This window comes from Augochlora pura, chromosome 2, assembly GCF_028453695.1.
Source record: "Augochlora pura isolate Apur16 chromosome 2, APUR_v2.2.1, whole genome shotgun sequence".
Lineage (NCBI taxonomy): Eukaryota > Metazoa > Arthropoda > Insecta > Hymenoptera > Halictidae > Augochlora > Augochlora pura.
The window spans coordinates 25,254,011-25,275,124 of NC_135773.1; the positions used below are offsets into that span (position 1 = coordinate 25,254,011).

The 21,114-nt window shown below is 43.6% G+C and overlaps 1 protein-coding gene across 1 annotated transcript in view; it reads left to right on the top strand.

Annotated features, from left to right (window-relative positions):
* Positions 1–712: 712 nt before the first annotated feature.
* Positions 713–21,114, top strand: part of LOC144478355 (limbic system-associated membrane protein) — a 75,025-nt gene continuing 54,623 nt past the window's right edge. Inside the window, exon 1 of the mRNA XM_078196165.1 lies at positions 713–897. The gene's annotated coding sequence lies outside the window, so the exon portion shown is untranslated. The remainder of the gene's footprint in view (positions 898–21,114) is intronic.

The following is a 21,114-nucleotide window of genomic DNA, read 5'->3' on the forward strand; positions in this document are numbered from 1 at the left end:
GAGCGATGTTTATTATCAAATTCTCATTATTTAATTCTATGAATGCTTGAAATGTATTCGGTAATTGAAAGTTTAAACTCATCTGCATCCTTTCTTAAAATTCTCTCGTTTAAGGATTGCATTTTTGAATAATTTGACTGACAATTAGGAACAATATGTAATTTAATTTATACACTCCAATTATTATCGGTGAAATATCTCCAAACCAATTCTTGCTAAAGTATAATCATTAGCGTGATGAAAAATGCAATAAATAGAATTCAGCATAAAATTTACTTAAAAACCGTCGTCTTTTCGCTGTTTTTATTCGCACGTATTTTAGAAGTGCAATTGAGAAAATGTGCACGATTTCACTGTATTATTCGGTGACCGTCCTGCACGACCATTACGATTATTAAAATGAAATTTGCGATCCGATTAAGATCGCAATCAATCGTGTACTGCGTCCGTGATCGATGTTTATCGCGAGTAGAAATAGTGTTCCATAGTCAGACACACGAATCGATCCCACTTTAGAAAGTATTACAGAACAGTTCGCAACGCCTGTAGGAAGAATCGTTAGCCCGTTGTTTATGCGGTTAGTTCCGAAGAAGGCCGCGTGCCATCGCGTTATCATTTAACGCCACGCTGAACGACCGTGGTCTTAATTACCATATTTCGTGGGAGAAAGAGCTCGCAGCCGACAGTAGTTCCACGATTTTGTCGATGCTGGAATCGGGTTACCATTGAAACATTTGTGAACTCGGTAACGTGAATTGCCTTCGGTTAAGAACATTGATCAGTGCGCAAAATAGCCGTTTGCCCGAAGAAACAAGCTGTGACACGCGGAATGGACTAACGAAGGGAAGAATAATACCCGCCGAACGTATGGGTCACGGTTTCGCCGACCGATAAGCGGTAAGAAATCATTCTACCAGTCATTGCATTTGCATCGCTCGGCGCGGCGGAATGTACGATACATTCTTTTAGCTAGCAGACTTTAGAATGAATTTCCTTGTGATAATTATATACACTATTCTGGCTTATTACGTGAAATTTAATAAAATTAATTAAAAGTAAATCGAATTGAATCGAATTTCATTGAATAAAATGAAATGTGAACCAGTGTTGGCTACCCGAGGGGTGAACAGATTCATATTAATGCTATTGTTGCGTCTCTTATATTTTGCTGTCAGTTCAAAGATAATGAGCTGCAATGGATTATTTGTTATTAATTAGATATTGTTCTCGTATTCCGATACATTCATTGTCCCGTGTACCATATTCGATTCGTACTTAGTGTTTGTATTCGTTACCTTTTACTGAAAATATACATTCCAAATGAAAACTGATTGGCCAACGTCAAAATTAATAATAATTAATGAAAAAGAAGCTCGCGGAAAATTTTTGCACCAAATCTTTTAACGTTCGTCTTTCCTTTGTTTGTCTTAAAATTAACGCAAGCATTAAATAAATTAATTCAGATAGAATGAACATTATTTTCAATCAGACATTGTTTATCGCCTTTCTAATCACGCAATACGAAAATGATTCCGGGACGTTAGTACAGCTGATTTACGAAGAAATTTGATAGTTTTCCGACGGTTCTCTACGGTTGGCAGTATCGACGCGTCGATAGGCAGACTGAAAGAGCTCCGAGTGGTCGTGCGCCAGGTAAAGGAAGCCAACTCGTCGCACATATCGATTCGATGGTATCAAAACCGATATCTTATTCTCCGTCGGTTGATCATTGTTGGTTAGTGCCTGAATTCCCGATTTATTTCCGATCCCTCTTTCATGTAATGGAGAACCATTTATCTCGCGGCGCATCTCGACTGTAGCAAGCAATTCGACCGTAATCGATGCCATCTGCCATTATCGCGCGTTAGCCGCGGCCACGGTAAATCACCCTATAAAATATTAACGTTTGCCACGGTATCCTTGCCCGCTTGTGCACCACGAATCCGGGGGAAACTGTGGGATACGATCGAATGCCGGTGCTCCTGAAGTATTCGCCACCGTGTTGGCGCCAATATTAGCGTCAATTTCGTGTTTACGATATTGCCGCGATTCAATTTCCGCGGATTCCAATGGTACTTGCGAGCAGACAACACCAGCGCGATACGAGCATTCCGTGCCTTTTTTCCATGGTGGGACCGACAACTTCGCGACATTTTTAAAGAAAATTAAAATCAGATCATATGTAGTCAAATTGAACATTAATATTCCATATATTATTCTACATATTATTCTGCATATATTATTCTACATATAATTATTCTACATATTATTCTATATATTATTCTACATGTATTATTCTACATATAATTATTCTACATATTATTCTACATATAATTATTCTACATATATTATTCTACATATTATTCGGATAATCTACATATTCCTAAGTGTTCGAAATGTCCCCTCGAATTCGCTCTGTTTCAGTTTACACCGTAGCCGTGCTGTTCTTTCAGATACCGCATAAAAAGTTTGCCAGAAAAATTCCACTTTCTACAACGTAGAACGCGCTTTACGACTTTCAGTTCCAATTAATTCCGGCCAACTTTAACTATACGCGAAACGAAAGTTTACCACTTAAAAAATTTTAATTTTACCCAGGAGCCGATGTTTTCATTAATAGTTTGTATCACTGTGCAAACAACTGTCCAGAATGTTCAAAAAATCTACGAAAGTTTTTCCTTAAAATCTCGGTAGAAATTCGAGAAATTACAACTTTCGTAGAATATTAATTTATATTTCCGATGAATCTTTTATATACTGTTATACAATGGATCACATTAATATTCGCTTGCAAAAATCGCAGCTTTTTCAACAATTTTCGATTTTCTTCGATCGATAACTATGTAACTATAACTTTTACATGTTTCAATGCTTGAATCGATTTCGCTGAAACTCGCAGCTATAAAACATATAATTCCAATTTTTGTTACATGCTCAAATCGAAATGTTAAAAACGTCAATTTCTTATTATTTCTGCCATTTAAAGTAATGTCTAAATATTGTGAAGAAGTATTTCAATAATTTCCCTTTAACATCTCCAAAAAATTAAAATCATTTCCATCAATTCTAGAAGTTATTCTTTTACAAAAGCTGTCCGAATATTAACGAGAGCCGTTCTACGCGCGCCATCGTTTTTTCTCCCCCGATCGCATGCATCATCCGACTTTCGTAAGCAGAAGCTCGTCGCAGCGAGTAGACTGCATTATGCAGCCTTCGGTACAATGTTTCGGCCGTTTTCTACATTATTACCGGTTTGTATATTTTCACATCCCTTTTCCGTATCGCCGACTCCGCCCGCCATGTTCTTGTGCACGGGCCGCGAAAGTAAACGTTCAGTTGTTTGTTACATATTCGACCTCCGCGATTTTACGGGGATCTGAAAAACCGGGGCAACATTCGCCCCGGACATGATTTAGTTTCCTCTGCCTGGAAAGAGATAGAGAAGGATCGAACTCGGGTATCCTCGTTCTTCCGTCGCACGGGGGATAAAAATAACGGACGTTACGCGGAGCGATTAGAGGGGAGGATCATCCCCCTCTTCCGGAACCGTAGCAAACAAAGCCCCCCCATGGCTGAACGCAGCCGTGTTTTTGCTTCGAGGACCGAGCCGTTCCAGTCGGAACGATTCCCCCTCGGTCCTTGGCCGGTCGGATCTCCTCGGAAGTCCCCGGGAACGAAATTAATTTCACGCGGAGATCCGATGGCTGGACCAGATAAAATCCTTGAAATTAGCTAATTCTGTTTCGCTGTTTCTATGCTTGCTACGTTTCACTGTAGCGAGCTACGAAACGTGGTCCAAATGCACAAAACCCATTCAGAGGTAAGTAAAGTCGAAGCAAGAAGACAGTTTCATTACTCTATACCGTATCTGTGATATAGAGATACTATTTATTGCATTAGAAGTCCGTCCACTTTAAAATTGAGATGAATAACGATCTCGAAAATTAATAACTACTACAAAATAAAATTATACGAAATTCGCTGAAAATTAACCGAAGTAACGGTGCCACCACTAACGCAAAGCACAACTTTTAATTATATATAATATTGATAATATATATTCAATTCAAATAACATTTAATTATAATAAGAATTATGCTTTGCGTTAATTGTGGCACCGTTACTTCGCTTAATTTCCAGCGAATTTTGTATAATATTATTTTGTAGTCAATGTAAATGCTGCTACCTATTATCTATTTGTGATGAAATCGTCTATATTGATTTATCCAGCGAAAGATTCCACGATAAAGATGTGTAGGTTCCACGTAAATTATTTTCAAAGAAAAACGAACTCGTAGCGTTCCGTACCGTCCACCTGTGAAATAAAGGAAGTTAAAAGGTTCATCGACGTTTCGAAGAAGTACCCCGGAGATGATCCAACACACCGTGGCTATCCCTCGGTAACGAATTTGACCCGTGAACAAAATAAGAAACACCGCCTCGACAAGTTTAATTAAAATTGGTCGAACAGATTCGAGCGGGGCACGGTGTATAAAATCATCGCCGGGGGAAGACAAATTACGATCGAGAAGAATGGCGGAGGGACCAACACGATTTTTCACGTTATCTCGTCGGGCAGAGAGTTCTATTAAGAACTTGTCACCCCCGAAGAATCTTGAATGCATCGTCAGGACTCCCCGCAGTTAGGTATTACTCGAGCCCATCCGCGGATTAATGAAACGACGAGGAGAGAACTGTTCGCCGTGGAACTTGCCGCGCGAAAGTTTACCGCCTCCTCCCCCCTCCCTCCCGCACCTCCATCGGTTCTGCCCACCTTCCGGAACTTATAGAATAGAAATCCGGTCACGTAGAGGACATCGGGCGGGCATTATTAAATTGTACGACACCCCCGCGTCACGAAATTATGTATCTTGTGGGGCCAGCCGCGCACGAACCGCGCGCTGTAAAAATGCAATTGCGCGACGCTTGTAACGATTCCGCCCCGGCAGTAAACTCCGCCGTGAACGAATCGCCGCTGAACATTCCTGCAACGTCCGTGCCGGGGGAAACGGACGCGAGCCGATCTCGCGTGTTCATTGTAAACCGGGCTTGGCCGTCGATAAGTCGCAACCGGGTCGGCTCCTAATGGCCGATTTATTTTTTTATGTATCGCCGAGACTCGGTTTCGTGGAAGTTCGTGTTTCGCATGATTTCGGCCAAGATGTTAATAATTTTCGATGGTTTTCTTAAAGAAGCTTACCACTTCTTAAAAACTTACTACTCAAACCTTTCACTTAATTTAATATAATTCAATTTAGTTTAATATATTTACGTAAGCGTGTTGTAAATTCTCTAATGTACAAAAAAATATACCAAAATTATATGAAACTTATAAAAAAGATACAGTGATCCGCGTAATTTAGTTACAGTAAATTCTGTTCAAAAACAATTAGTTCTATGAAAAAGTTTAAATATTAAGTTTAAATATTGAAGCAGTTATCCATAAAAGGCGAGTCAGTGGTCGTCGTTGTGCTCTCCATTAAAACGGCACCGCGTCTCCCTGGGAGACTGGCACGGAATCGCGGAGGGCATTCACAAAGAGGCAGAAACCCGAAAACTAGGGACAAAAGAGGAAATATTCGCGGCTGAAAAAGGACAAAATAGGACGAGACGCGGCCGTCTCCGGCGTCGACGGCGTGTTTTCACCTGGACCGGACCGCTTGGAACGCGAAAGAATGAGTCGCGCATAGGAAGACTGGCTAGGAGAAGCTCGAAGGAAGCGGACTCTGCTGCAGGAAAATTTGAATAAAAGTGGAAGAGAGAGAGAGAGGGAGAGAGAAGGTGCAGTCTTTCCGTCCTCGTCTCCCAGTCGTCCTTCCAACGGCCGTCGTCCAAGAAGTAATGCAAGTTCCGCGCTGGAAACTCCTAAAAAGCCGTGGCTAGCTGAATCCGCGCGGGCTACTAGCCGCACGACATCCCGACATCTGCGGTCCGAATGGGGCTGCCTTCTCGCCCTCTTCTCCCATTTAGAATTCAACTATTCCGAGCGGCAGACTTCCGCCTTTCCCTTGTCCGCTCGCGTCACCCAACGCGGAGCCGGCGCGCTGTGTTTTGCGAGGCCGACGTTTCCCTTGCGACGACAACCGGCCACCCTCGACAGTCCACTTTCGATGGACCCGCCGCGAAAAACTGACGGAATATTTGCCGTCCTCCTCGAACTCGCCGGATAACTTTGTAACGCCGGGCGCCGCTTCGGCCAATTCCGCGTGACGAAAAGTTCACGGTACCCCGTGCTTTTTCCTCCGCCATCGATCGGCGGAACGATAACAATTGAAACGTGCTCGCTCGGTTTATGCGAGCGACAGCCGACATGGAGACTTTTCTTCTGCTGTCGACGACTACGTTTTACACGTTTCCGTCGCTTGTTCTACAGCGACGCCGCTCGTTCGATGCATGTTCTTGATGGTCCGAGTACCGAGCGACTATTGGAACGCTGCTTTCGAAGGTGATCGTAATCTCTGATAAGTGGAAATGTGCTCGGCGAAACTATGCCGTCGGGTTTAAACTCGCGAGCGAACGCCGACGATAGAATTCAGTATTTTTAATATTTCAATATTTTAATATTAAAAATACTATTTTCAATACTTTAATATTTTAATATTAAAAATACTGAATATTAATGAGAAATGCGTGTCCAATGAAAAACTTCGCTCTAGCCACTGGAGGCCGTGACTCTGCCGTAGCCAAAGGGTTAACAAATAGAACGAAAAGTGAACTATTCGAAATACGTCACCACCGATATGCAAACCCGAGACGTCCATTTGAATAAATTCTTCGTCCAGGGACGCTAAATGATTAAAGTAATTTCAAGAATTTCGACGATGTCGTTACGGTTGATTTAGCGCTCCGTTTCACGGGTCAAGCACGCGATTACGAGCCCCGGCCCGATCCGGCCCGTGGAGAAGTTGGAACTGGGGGAGGTTGCATACGCGACTTGAAAATAGGATTGCAGCTATTAGGTCCGTAAGATTCGAGGATATGAGCTCGGCCGGAAAAGAGTTTCCTTGTATTTTCTATTTGCGCAGGAACGGCCGTAGTCGTAAGGAAGGACCCTGCGTGGCGAACGTTTTCTCGGATCACCGTGCTCCCGCTCTTGACATTCCCGGTTATCGTTTCCCTCGGATAGTCTAGCCTCTCGTTTATCCCTTACTCGAAATGGAATATTCTGTTCTCCCGCGATGTCCGCGATCCTGCGCCAGTCAGGTTTTACAATCACAGTTAAACACCGCGAGTCATAACCGATTATCCAGAATTTCATGTCGGTACTTGCGAGAAACGTACAAAATGGTTGTTTCAGTCGGCTGTACACGTTTAGATATGAGGAACCCTTTTTCTAAATCGCCGGCAAAAGGACTTACAATTTTTCTCGTACACTTACAGTTTTCGGATTTTATTTTAGTAGAATTAAGATTTTATTAATCTCATTTGCTACATTCTAACAAAATAAATATACTAATATGGTACGATCCGAAAACGTGAGATTCCTGAGGTCAGTTGAAGTAACTTTCTCCATTAGAAAAATGTTCTCCGAGGCGTCGTTAATTAGTTATTAAGGAAAAATACTGGCCCATGAGAGGCCAGAAGCTCATTGATCACAATTTTCCTTAATAACTCGTAAATAAAGCCACGGCGAAAATTTTTGTGAAGGAAAGTGTTACTTCAGATAACTCCAGAAACCCCTCATTTTCCGCTTACGAGCGACTTTTAGGACACCCTATACACATGTTACAATTGCAGCTGTTTCGACGAGAAATCTACTTCGTGAGCATTTTTATCATTGCTTTAACAAGTCAACGATCGGAGATACATAAGAAAAATAAGTATTATATAGAGTTGAAACAATGCAATGAATTTTCTCTTGGATACGTTAAAATTTCAATTCTTCCTAAACTGAGCACACATTTTGTAAATTATGAATTTCGTTCTGCGAAGTAAGTTCCGGTATCGACACGGTACAGCTTAGTTAATTTTCGAAGGATTCGCTGCCGTGGTGGACAGGGCTCAACAACAAGCTAGGATGATCATTATTATTCAATGTGTCGGTTCATTGGAGAAATCTACCTGTCAATTTTACTATTAATTCGGGCTGTCGCGGAACGTTCGAATCTACCCATCGATCGGCGAGACCTATCATTACTGCCGAGACATTGCCGAGACAGGGCAGAAAGTCCCGTGACAGGATATTAACTGTGAAATTCGTAATGGCGTGTTTGCCCATTTCATTCGGTAAATAATCTGCGAAGACCTATCCGTTCGTACACTTACGGCAAATAATTTGACAAGACCTATCCATTCGGACGCTGACGATAAATATTGCTTAGAAATTATTTTCTTTAATAATGTTTCGTCAGTCCCTGATATTAATTAGTTCAACGTTGGCATTTAACGAGTGGTCACAATAGACTCGTTTGTTACAGTAATATAAGCTAATCAGAATTTATCGAAATCGCACAAAAATCTAGTTTTATACAGTTCTACACAGGATTTGGAATTTAACCCTTTGCACTCGAATGACGACCCTCAGGCACCACTAACATTATTCTATTATGTTACAAAATAATTGTTACAAGAATAAAATTTAGATTTAAAAAATTGTTGAGCAGCAAAACTGTTGCTACGAGTTGCAAGAATTAATTTATTACGTATAAAACTGCATGCAATGAAAATGCTGCGAGCCAGAAATTTTATATCAAATTTCCAGTTAAAATGGCTTCGAGTGCAAAGGGTTAATTATCTAATTGCTGCGAGGAGGAATAATATTAAAATATTGTAATATTTTGTAAGTTGTTGATCATTTCACTTCGCTTATTCGAAAATATTTCATCACCGTATGGACACCACGATGATCCGCGGAGAGATATAGAAAGTAATCTCCCGAGACAGGAGAGAACGTAATTTCCGGTCGCTGCACTTTCATACAGTGCTCCGCCATTTTCAAATATGATACTTCCTTTTAAAATAAGAAAAATAATTCTAGTATTATTGTTAGATCCAAAATTTAATGAAAACTTTAGTTAACTGAGCGTACTTCGATTTCTGTCTTGTTCTATTATCGATATGCAACGTGCTTACTAAAAAATCGATCTCTATTAATTAATAAATGAAACAAAATTTTCTATGCAAAATCGAATTTATCTCAAATAGAACAGTTTTCATTTGAAACATATCATCAAAATATGAAACAAATTATTAATTAAAATTATTAATTAAAATTATTAAAGCTACAGAGAACGTCCTGTTCAGTTTTTCTTTCTTGCAACTGACGTAGAGAGTTGTATAATTATAATAAATGCAACCGATGACAGGCGACATTTATTCTTACATTTCAATATTATTTATTATTTCGTTACTACATTTGTTTATTCGAACTATTTCATTTCTCGCAAATAGATAACGCGATTTGAATAACGCCCACGTTCGTTACGCGTGTCTGTAACGCGATGATATTTCGAAAATCGCCGAACAAGTTTGACCCAGTTCCCATCGAATTACTGTCGCTACTAGAGAACAGCGGCAAGACCATAAGCGTGACAGTTGCCGCCAGGCGGCCGGCAATCGTTTTCTCCGGAGTATTCGTTGTCCGTCCAATATCCAAGCCGGAATATTCCATTTCCCAGGGTTTTGCGCTTCCGTTCACGATTCAGCTCGGCCATCGTTTAAGTCGGCCACTCGATGGCCACCTACGCGAGGATCGTATCCTGCACGCGGTCCGAATCATCCTCCGAGCTGTCCGCTCCAGTCACGCCCCATTCGAGGCGAGAGGAACCTGCGAAAAAATTGCGGCGGTGCCGCGCCACCGGTTCCGGGGATTTCAGATTCGAGAAAACGGTCCTCGTTCCGAACGACCCGTTCCGGGCGCAATAGACTACGAGTTTCATTCGACCCGGTTCTGTCTCCGCGGCGGGTCCGCGAAGGCCGCGTTTCTTCTCGAGAGCGTCGATCCCGGCGAACCTTTTGCAAGAAAGCTCGAGAGACGTTGCGCGGACAAAGAGCAGAGCAATCTAGCCGACCCGCGTCCGCGAGCTTCACTGTAAAATTTGATGCTGATAACATTCGTTACATGGAAAATTTAATAGATATTTCATAGATATTCGGGGCAGCTGTGACTTCTTCATTTTCTGCCACTTTTCCTGCTTCTTAAATCACCTACAGTCTCTTCGAAGATTTAACCCTTTAACTACTGTAGGCGTCAATAGGCGTCAAGATCAAATTTCTCCCCCTTTTATTATTAAATTTGATTAATTATATATTGCGTAATATTTATGTTATATATTGTAAAAAAGCTTAAAATTATTGTTTACTATTTTACTGTTTAAACATTTCGCTCAGATACAGACTCTTCTGGCCGGTACTAAGAGGGTTAAAATTCCCTGGAAATTTGTTTTCTTCCTTCAATACGCTGCAACCTCTCCAGAATGAAATGAATTGAAACAGCACAGCGACCGTTAAAGCCATTAATAATAACCAGGTGAAACGAAAACGTAGAATCCACTTTAGCAGAAATTAAGAGCAAATACCTAACTAAGCCACGCCGACTCCGGGATTTCGTCCGCTTATCGTGCCCGGGTTGATTAATAACACGGAGCTCGTACAAACGATATTAAAACGGGGAGTATCAGCGGAACCGCGCTCGTATCGAACACACCGATCTCGAAGAACGCGTGGCACGACGGGCTCCCACAACCAGGGGTCACGTGCCGCGCGTACGCAAACTCGGAAACCCCCTGGTAGGCCGGCGCGATCGGTATCCGCGATTATCATAAATAGCATCCGAGGCCCGTGAGAGAATCGGCGTGTTCGAACCGGCAGGCAGCCGGGGTCATAGGCCGTGGCACGATAACGCGGCCCGGAGATATCGATAGCAGGCGCACATCGGTCTTGCCGTGAGAGATTTCATTTCGAGATAACGCCGGCTCCTCGTAATCCCCGCGCAAGTCGCGAGGAAGAACGACCTCTGTAGTTTCCCCGAAGATTTTCACGGCATCCCCCGGCCCTGTAACAGGGAATTCCCATCGGGCCGGGAAACGCTCGCGAAACTTTCTCGCAGTCGCACTCCCTCCCTCCCTCTACGTCGTGCCGATTCGATCGCGATATCGTCCGAGTCGCCTCGGTATATCGATCCGACCGATCCTTAAAACTGGAAACGGAACGTCGCGCACAAAGCCGGCCCGTTACATAAAGCCGAACGAACAGGAGCGAGCCGTAGTGTGTTAGCCGGTTAAATGGGTCACGGGCCACTTGCCCACGGGATTTCAATGACGACCGAGAACTGGAAAAGTCGGGCTTTTCCTTTAAGGGAGAACGCGCCGCTGCTGCTGCGTCGCTCGCGCCCGAGAGAGCTGGCACGTTCCGCGAGGATGTGGCACGGGAGTGCCAGACGGATAACACGCGAATATTTTATTAGGCCGATGCTCGGGGAAATCGTCTCCCGCAGTCTCGATCCGGGAGAATGATAGCTAGGGGATCCGAACGGCTATTTAACGATATTGCCCGTTCTGCTGCGGCTCGTCCGACCCTTTTCTTTTTTTGTTCTAGTCCGTCTCTTATAATTAGACTGCGGAACTTTACGGAAATTTATTCACCCGCGGACGAATTGGCCGAGAATAATGGAGAAGACTTTCAAATATTTATAGTTTCGGTTCGCGCGGTTTAAGGGGACATTGGATTGAAACGGATAAAGATGGAGGCGAGTGTTTTTCGATTTTCTGTAAATGCGAGTTTCTTAAACTGATTAAACGTTTAGTAGCGTTAAAATTAAATGTTAAAATTGATGTTTGTTAAATAGAGCTGTTTTGCCACTTAGTTTAGATGTCAGCAAGTACAGCTTCAGCAGTTTTCGATAGTAATGGCAAACTGATTAAGAAGGGTACGTATCTTGATATTCTTTATCAAATAGCTTGTCATTCTATTAATTTTGAAAAATATTTTTGAGCCTTTGATGGCCATTTCGAATATAAAAGGAATGTTTAAATATTGTTACCAAGAGAATAAACTTTGATTCCTACTTGAATACACATACCTGACAACTTGTTACTAAAAATCTCCATCCTTGAGTCTGATTCGTTAAAACACGGCAAGGGGTTAACGGTAAACATCTTAATCCGGGATGCGTTAAACCAGTCGCGTCACATCACTGACAGAGTCCATTAGCGCGCGTTGGCTCAAAGTCGACAATTAAATTTTCTTCCGGGGTTGGCCCGCGTACAGGTTCGTTTACATCAACAGACAGCCGGATCTGTTCCGCGGCCGGTGCAATCAACGAGGATACAGGACACAAAAAAAAAAAAGAGTGATCGCGGGTGGGAATGCAATCAAGAGCGCGAAACAATGGACAAATTGAACGTTTAATAAACCGCGTGAAGCCTTGACCGCAAGAGCCGGCGGAACTGAAACATGGAACGGCGCAATCTCCGCCGACAAGGATTTCCACACAAAAACACTGCCAAGTGGCTGGAACAACTACGCTCTCCTACAAACGACACGCTCTATACGCAACAAAACCGCGCGACGTTCGAGTCCATTTGTCGCGATGTTTAAAAGCGGATCAGCGTGGAAAAATCGATCCTCGGCAAACTAATCCGTAAAGCCCTCATCCGTCTCTGTTGCCGCGGCCTCTTCTCATACTTTCATAGTTACGGATTTGACGATCGGCGTCGTAAATTTCTTGTTCCTTAACCCTTTCGCTCCGAACGCCGGATATATCCGTCATCCATATATAAACGTTGTTTTAGAAGGTGACGGAATAATTTTAGCGGTGCGTCAGAGTCACCAATCGAGTGCAAAGGGTTAATATCTGCAACACGATAAACAGCTTTCCACTTTATACAACAATATCAGTGGAATACTTTCTAATAACAGGCGTGCATTCTGCACTGTTTTACAGAGAAGCGTACACGGTGGGGCGAAATTCTGTTTATAAGAACGTTATCAGATGACCGGTGCTCGCCTAATCGCGGCACCGCTAAAATTTGATACGGCAAATTTCCACCAATTTCTTCTTTCACGCTCGCCTAGCACGACACAATTATCCCATGAATAGAACGAGTGTCCGGGTTTTCTCTCCGGCCCCGGCTATCTCTCGTTCCGCGAGAGCATTCAGTTTCGCGACAGTTGGCTGGCCATGGTCTCGCGTTAGTACATCGCGCGGTGGCCGTTGTTATTCGAAGTTATCAGAAACACCGTGCTTATCGTCGTGGCCTGTGTTAGCCGGCACACGGAGAGGCTAGATCTAGCATAGCTTAAATAAAACGGCACCCGGCCCGATGGACTGCACCACAGACTCCGATGCCCCGCGCCGGCCGGCCGGCCGTCCACCGTATCGCGCGTCCTTTATTCCCGGCCAAGCTCTTTCGCGGATTCATTTCTACGTTTTTATAGCCGGACGTCCATCTTCCGTTCTCGTTCGTGCAACGCCGGTGGTATAGATTTTAATTGCGGCCGAAAGGAATCTTCCATTATCGCTAACGACATCGATAACGAATGGCGGAGGAAAAGAAAAAAAAAAAGGAACGGCTGTGTTTCGTCGAAAATTACCGTTCGCAGGATTAAAAAATTAATTTCCATTTAATGAGCAGGCCATTCCTCTTCGCCGTCGCGCGCAACCGATACGGAATTTCGTTTTCATCGTGATACAGATTTATTAACGCGCCGCCACGCCGCCACGCCGCGCCGTATCGGGATAGAATTTCTCTGTTATTTTATTCGAACGCGACCACGGCCCGTCGACGACATAAATTCTGAAATACCGGCACGGTGACAGCCTCCTCCAGCAGCTCGTAATATAAAACTTCGTTACCGCGGACAAAAATGGCGGCCACGTTGTTTCCATTTGTCCCCGGCCGAGTCTAGGCTGCGTAATGTTTCCGTGCTCGCTGGGAAATGGAGGATCCCGACGCCCGCGACTCGCGCGATTACGATTTCCGCGGATATTGAATAGGTCTTGAGGAACGAATGGAACCGAATGATTCGAGACGGAAGGCGCGATGAACGCTCCGACGAAATAGTCTGCCGACCTCGGCGAAATTCATTTCACTTTACCCTTAAATTTTGTCTGTTCGCTCGCTCGCTCGCGGTCAGAATGCCTCGCGTAAGGGAGACGAATTGTGCCTCGAATCCCCAGTCCCCGGGAAAATTAAATATTCCGCCGTATTCTTTGCGACAGAGTTTTTCCGTTTCGCGGTGCGCATTCTTTGCTTTCGCACGCTCTTTTGCTGTTTTATCAAATGTTTCTCTTCCTGTTGCGTAAACATTATCTGCGGGGGAAATAACGTAAATAAGAAATTGACATTCGATTAAAATGAAATTGCATTTAGATTAGATGAATTTTTGTATGCTTGAAAAACTTCAGAGCCATTTCTTTGGAAGTTAAATTTCATATAATCTCTTTTAAAATAACGTAAATAATAAATTGACATTCGATTAAATTGAAATTGCATTTAGATTAGATGAATTTTTCTATACTTGAAAAACTTCAGAGCCATTTCTTTGGAAGCTAAAATAATCTCTTTTCGCGTTTAAAATAAGAATCGCCATCAGGAATTCTAGCCACGCGTCGAACATGACAGAACAAACCCGAATGTATTGCACAGAATTCACGGGTCAGTGTACAGGTTCATTATACGCTTCGCCCATATACAGCCGAAACAGAGAACAAAAAATAGGGAACAATTTTCGACCGGCCATTAAAGGCATTTCAGAATTCCTTGCAGCGATCCGTTGTTTCATTAAAAAAAAAATATTCTCGTTTAGCTGTAAGCCAAAAAGAGAAAAAGAGAAAAAGGACCTCGATCGAACCGATCCGCGTATGAACAGGGTGATCATCCGCGGTCGCATCTTTCCAGCGGGATCGACTCGCTGCTGCTGCTGCGGATAGGCGAATATAGGGTTTCTAATTGTGCTCGTTTCAGTGCGGAGAAAATTCGAGGCTCGACGGAGCGGGGCGGGGCGGGGCGGGATGAAAACAGCGACGGGGGGTAGACGGCGGACAAACGACCGCGAGTCCGTGCAATTATAATCGGACGCTGCGAATGGGTTAATTGAATCGGCCGTAAATTGCAATCGGCCGAAGTTGCTCGGAAATTGCTGGATGCGCGGGTATGTCACGCATCTGCGGCGCGCTGAACGTGCTTCGCCGTGGGATCACGGTCCGCGTGTTCCGCCACTTATTTGGACCGAGAACAGCGGGCTCTCGCGGACCGGATAGGATTTCGTAGTCGTGTTCGGAGTCGGACCGGGCCGGCTGCAACTTTGCCCAATGGTTCGATCATCCTATAATAACCGACCACGTCAAGACAAATATGCGGTGAGCAAATTTTGACGAGGTACTGCGCCCCGTATTTGCGTTCGATTTTACCCTTCCGGCGTAACCGCCGATCGTTAACCGCGGACTTCCGCTTTCCGCGTCGCGCGTCCGCGCACCGATCCGCCGGCCAGCATTACCGTGATATTACCGATGGTTTGTTCTCGACGGGAACCCCCGTTCGAGAACATCCCATCCGCCTACTTTAATCTTACGCCGTTGTTAGCGGGATCGTTCGGGAATCGGATCCTCGTTGGCACGAACCGAATGCGGTTTACGTAACGGGCCCACAGATTTCGCCGGTTAATGACCTGCGGAACGCTGTTGTGTGCTTCGTGCCCGCCGTATCAGGTATAACTCCGCCAAATTGATTACCACGAAGACGTGATATTTTGGCGTTAATGTTACCAAACATTGCCCCTTATTCCGACGAATTATTTCGAAGAATTGTCTCGTATAGAAACATGTATTTGAAATGTTCTTGCAGCGTGACGATGTTCGAGAAATGCACGGCGCATGGTTTTATGTCAAATTCACGTTCGCTATGATTCTATCGCAGCAAAAACTCAATACGATTTTCACTTCCTTAGAATTATGAATATTCGTCCGTTCCTTTAACTGGGAATAAAATTTTATTCTCTCTTTACAAATATTTAAACACTTGAGTAGACATAAGCACATGATAAATATAAAATTTCCTTTTTCATCGAAGAATTTCGTGCGATCGAAGAAATTCTAATCATAGTAATTTTAAAGAATATGGCACGGCAAGGGGTTAACAACTACGCATCTAATAAACAGCTTTATGTTATCATTGTGTCACAAAATGTCTCAACTATATTCATTTCCCCACCCCATGGACCGGCTCTCGGCCGTCAATCCTCGGTTGCGAGTGGGTGGGGGGGCGTCGATATAAAGTTTTCAGTAGACAAAGACAAACAGAGGAAGCCGACCGTAAGTCCGGCAGGACTTAACACTTGCCGCGGCCGCTCCCCAGTGACCGCTGACGACAAATTATCGTCCTACGATAGCAGAACGATTTAATACTCGATTTAGGGAAGGCCCGTTACTTGGGCGCAACCCTGCCATTAGCCCGACCGACCGTGGCCGAACTTTATGGTACTAACGACGATGAATAATGGCGCTGCAGAAAATCGTTAGCTTCCCATTAACGGACGAGCCGGCCAGGAAATCCGACCGGTAAACACTCGTAAACCAGGCGTTTGGAACCTTAATAATGGATATCAAGTCGCGAGCGCATCGAACATCCCCAATCGTTCGCGAGTCGGAGGAAAAAGCGGGGGGATGGATGGTCGACCGTCTGAGTGTTCCCCTGCCTCGCGATCGTTTCCGACTTCCGTTCGATCGGCGTTCGTTTCGATTGGGACGGAACGGGCGCACACATTACGACGGATGATAGAGTGGGGATGAGATGCGAGGCATTTATACAATTATCGCTCAGTCGGAGCTTTCGGGGAATTGCGAGCACGAAAGATACGTGTGGAACGGTAATGGTGTAATGGTAACGCGAAGGAAGGTTCTATCAACTAGTTAACAGGTTGAGCGCCACGTCAGCCATACATGGCTGACACTAGACTCTCCGTTTAGGCCATGTCAGCCATCGATGGCTGACACTAGACTTTCGGTTTAGACAGAACATTAATATTTATTCCGTGCCTGAATTTACTTGAATGCTTAAATATTAAGGATCATTATTATTAAATATTAAATATTAAAGGATTAGAATTTTATTACAATTTTAAAGAACAGAATAACATCCATATTTAATTGTTTGTTGCTAGTAATTTCCATAGATGCTAGATTAAACCATCGCGAGTGCGGACTCGTCAAAGTACGGCAAGGTGTTAATTCAGCAAAATTGATAACATCGTGACGGAACGTTTCCGAATCCTCGCACGAACAGCCATCAGATCAACGTCTAAGCATAAACAGTCAACTGTTTGCTCGGAGCCGAGCGATCCAGCCGGATCCCGAGGTCACGATCCTGAGTAGGATCGAGAACACAATGCCCGCCGGTATCGGCAAACATTCGCCGTCAATTCGTAAATAACGGGTTCCCGGAAAAAGAACAGGGAAGATGGTCGAGCGGGGAAACGGTCACGTTCCGTGGCGGAATTATCGGCGTCGTGAGCGTGCGGTGGTTCCGCGTGGCGGATAAACCGCAACAGGACGGGGGTCAGGGCGAGGCGGAAAAAGAAAAGTCGAATGGAAGAAAAAAAAAGAAAGAAACACGCCGGCAAAAAGAAAGCAAATCGTTCCGCAAATCAGTTCCGGTGGTAGGAAACGCCGGAAGGGGCAGGACGCTCGTTTCCGGCACGTGCTGCTGAGAAAAATTTCCAGCCGGGCTTTTCCACCTTCCAGCGATCCGGCGCGACGTTAAGTTCAATCAAGAGAATTGCCGCGGATCCAATTTGGTGACCGGAGCTGGTTTTATTGTTCTCGTCAGCCTATGTCTGGCTTCCGTAACGAGCTAGCTTCCCGCGCTCTTCTTCCGTATTTTTCGCGGAAAATAAAGGGACGATTTTATAATTATTCGCGATCTAGTTATAGAGTTCGTTGATACGACAATGGCACGATTTTGACGGCTGCACCTTTCTCTAACACAGAAATTGTCTGGAAAATGTTTCGTCTTCCAATTTCTCTTTCCTCTTCAACGTTTCATCCGTGCTGTTTCATACTTTAACCGTTCTATTTCTTTCGTTCGTTAAGCTCTCGTTGTACCATTTTCCTCGCAGCTACCATGATCAGGACCACTTCGATTGTTAGAATTTCGTGGGAGGAGAAGAAATATTTATCACGTGTCTCCATTCGCTCGAACGCTGAAATAATGAGAACAAATGTACAGAATTTTATTCTGGCTTGAAAAAACGGTAGAATATTTATATTTTACACGATACTTCCCAAATTATCCACCGTCGTCAATTCCAGTAAATAGAATTTCTGTTAAGGCAAAATACACAACCACGAGATTATTTATTAACTCAACCCCGCGTAACAAAAGTTGCAATTTGCATTAACCGAGGAAGGTTAAGCCTCGTCGGGAATATGTATTTTAATGAAACATTAAGTGCAACGTAAACACGTTTTTGTATTTTCAACAGCAAGAACAGCTCGCCATTTTATCCATGCGCATGTTCAAGCACACGTTTTATTATTCAGCGCAGGCTGCTAAGCAGGAGCTAACTCCCGCCTTCAGGCTTCCGGAAGCGTGGCGACAGAGAGATTTTCACGTTACAGTACGGTGCCCGTGCAATAATAAGTTGCCGTTCGAACCCTCTCCGCGAACGACTGACGCGCGAACTCCTTGGAATTTCGCGACGTGCAACGAGAACCGGGTTCAACCAGAGAAAACGCGTTTCGTCTCCGCCTCGCTGGCTCCGCGACATTTTTTTCCACGGATTTTCGCGCGACTGTTCAGGGCCCGGGGACCCGGCCGCAATTATTTCAGAACGCAATTTTACTTAATTATAATAAGCGCGATGCGCCGCAATGTCAGCCGCAGGATTCCGCCCGCGAAATTTACGGCGTGCTTCTCCCGAATAATTTGTATTTGTTGCTCTTTCGTCTGCTCGCTTCTCGCAGCACCGCCGAGCTTTCTTCGCGCAAATTGTATTTTGCAACCGGCAGCTTTTCGAGTGTCGACGGTGTCCAAGGGTCCGATATTGATTGCTGATGGTTTTCGTATATCGGCAGGGTTCCCAAACGGCAAATTGTGTTCCCAAAATTGTGTTGCAAATTGTGTTGCAAAAATGTTCCCAAAAGATCACTAAAATGAACTTTTCGGTAGAAATACGGTATTATTTTTGATTCCCGAATAGTGTATTTGCGGAAATATAAATCCTCGGGTACGTTAGTTTCATTACTTATTCCCCTAAAACGATTATAGCTCGAAGTTAACTTCGCTTGTAATGTATCGTATTTCTCGTGGTGTTAAAGCGCGCTGGGATATAATTCTGAAAATATCTATTTGATTTCAATTTCGCCGCGATAATTATCTTTTACTTTGTGCAATTATACAATGTATTGTAAGCAAACATTTACTAAAATTTCTTCTAGGGATATATTAATTTTCCTAGAATAATTTCCACAATATTAAATTCGCTATTTAGTTTTTCAAAAACATTCTATTTCAAAAACATTCTATCGATTAAATCGAAAAACGTTTCAAGGTTTCGACCACGATTCTGCTGTCGGAGAACACTATTCACCGTTCGGTTTGGTTGTTTCGCTGTTTTCCCTCAACAGTTGAAAATCTACGCCCCCCTAAATCCGAGAAACGTGGTCGATTTCCGTATTCTCAGCCGTCCGGAGAACTTTACTCGACCCGCTCCATTTCCACGGCTGTCGATATTCGGTTGGTCCTCGAACCGCACGCGAGACGGTAATTTTAAGTAGCGAGATAAATAATTAGACATCCAATTAAGCAGAATTCTGTTATTTTTACGTGTTTAATCGCGTTAGCGTCAATCGTCCGCGCTTCAGGCCCGAGAGAACGCTTATCCATTCGAGTCGAACAGCATCGCATGCATTTTATAGCAGCCGGAACGTTCGCTTGTCTCGTCACGGTTAAAATTTCAAGTTCTTGATTGCGGAGTAGAAACTAATGGAGAAGTCGGACCGTAATGCTTAATAGCAAGTAGGTCAGCGAAAGCTAAGAAATAATGAACGGTTCGCCGTTTCTTTACGACGGTAGATTTCTTCCTACGAAATAGATTTTCGTAGGAACTGATATAAAGGAACTTGGCAAAATTTATATTCACCTGTTTATCAAAAACGTGTCTTCAAGTTTAAAATTTAAGGTCGTCCCTGCCCTATGAGGTGTTTAAATGGCTGGAGTATTATAACTGTACTAAGGTAGCATAATCATTTGTCTTTCAATTGAAGGGTTGTATAAAGGGGTTGATGAAATATAAACTGTCTTTATTTAAAAAAAAATAATTTAAATTTTAAGCAAAAATGCGTCAGAGAGTTTATATTCTATAAGAGTTTATATCCTATAGAATTTAAAGCGCTAATCGAATGTTTCATTCCGTAAAGCTTTCATGTTAACTCGAACCTATGCAAACGTTTAGTCGAAGCAATTAAATTCCTCTTCGCGTCGTAATTGTTTGCTAAACGGTGCCGTCAATTAAATCTTCGAATTGATGACAGGGATCAGTTGATGACCCCCGTGGATTCGATCCCGATAATCGACTCCATTCTTAACCCGTGAATACGTGAACCAGAAGCTCGGTTTTTTACGGCTCATTTACGCTAGCCCCACTTCCTCCCCTCGTAATAACGGGGCGATAAATTTGAAAGGGATCCATTTGCATAAAATCGGCGAGGGGAGGGGAGGGGAGGGGGTGTGCGCCATAAAAATTAACTACCAATAAGAAGCCCAGGATCGTCAATTCTCGGGGACCGATTCATCTAGATATCGAACAATCCTGGACCGAAGGAAGATGAATATTTTTCACCTTGGTAACTTCTTGTACAAACAAATAAATCAGCGAATTCTGTTCTTCGATCGCCTACGATAAATCGAAGAATCGCAACGGATAATCTCCTAGACAACGAGGCCTGACAAAAGTGTGCGATTGCTTCTGAAGCAGCAACTTAATTTTCATTAAAAATATCATTTTTTCCACACGTTTTCCTACCCTTAGAAATCGATTTTTTTTTTAGAAACGAAACAATTTTCTGCACGACCCAATACAGATAATTACGTACTATGAGTTTCATACGTGCCGTTCCAAAAAGCAATAGACAAAATTTGTAAAGTCTTGTTAATAATCGACAAGACCCTAGAAAAC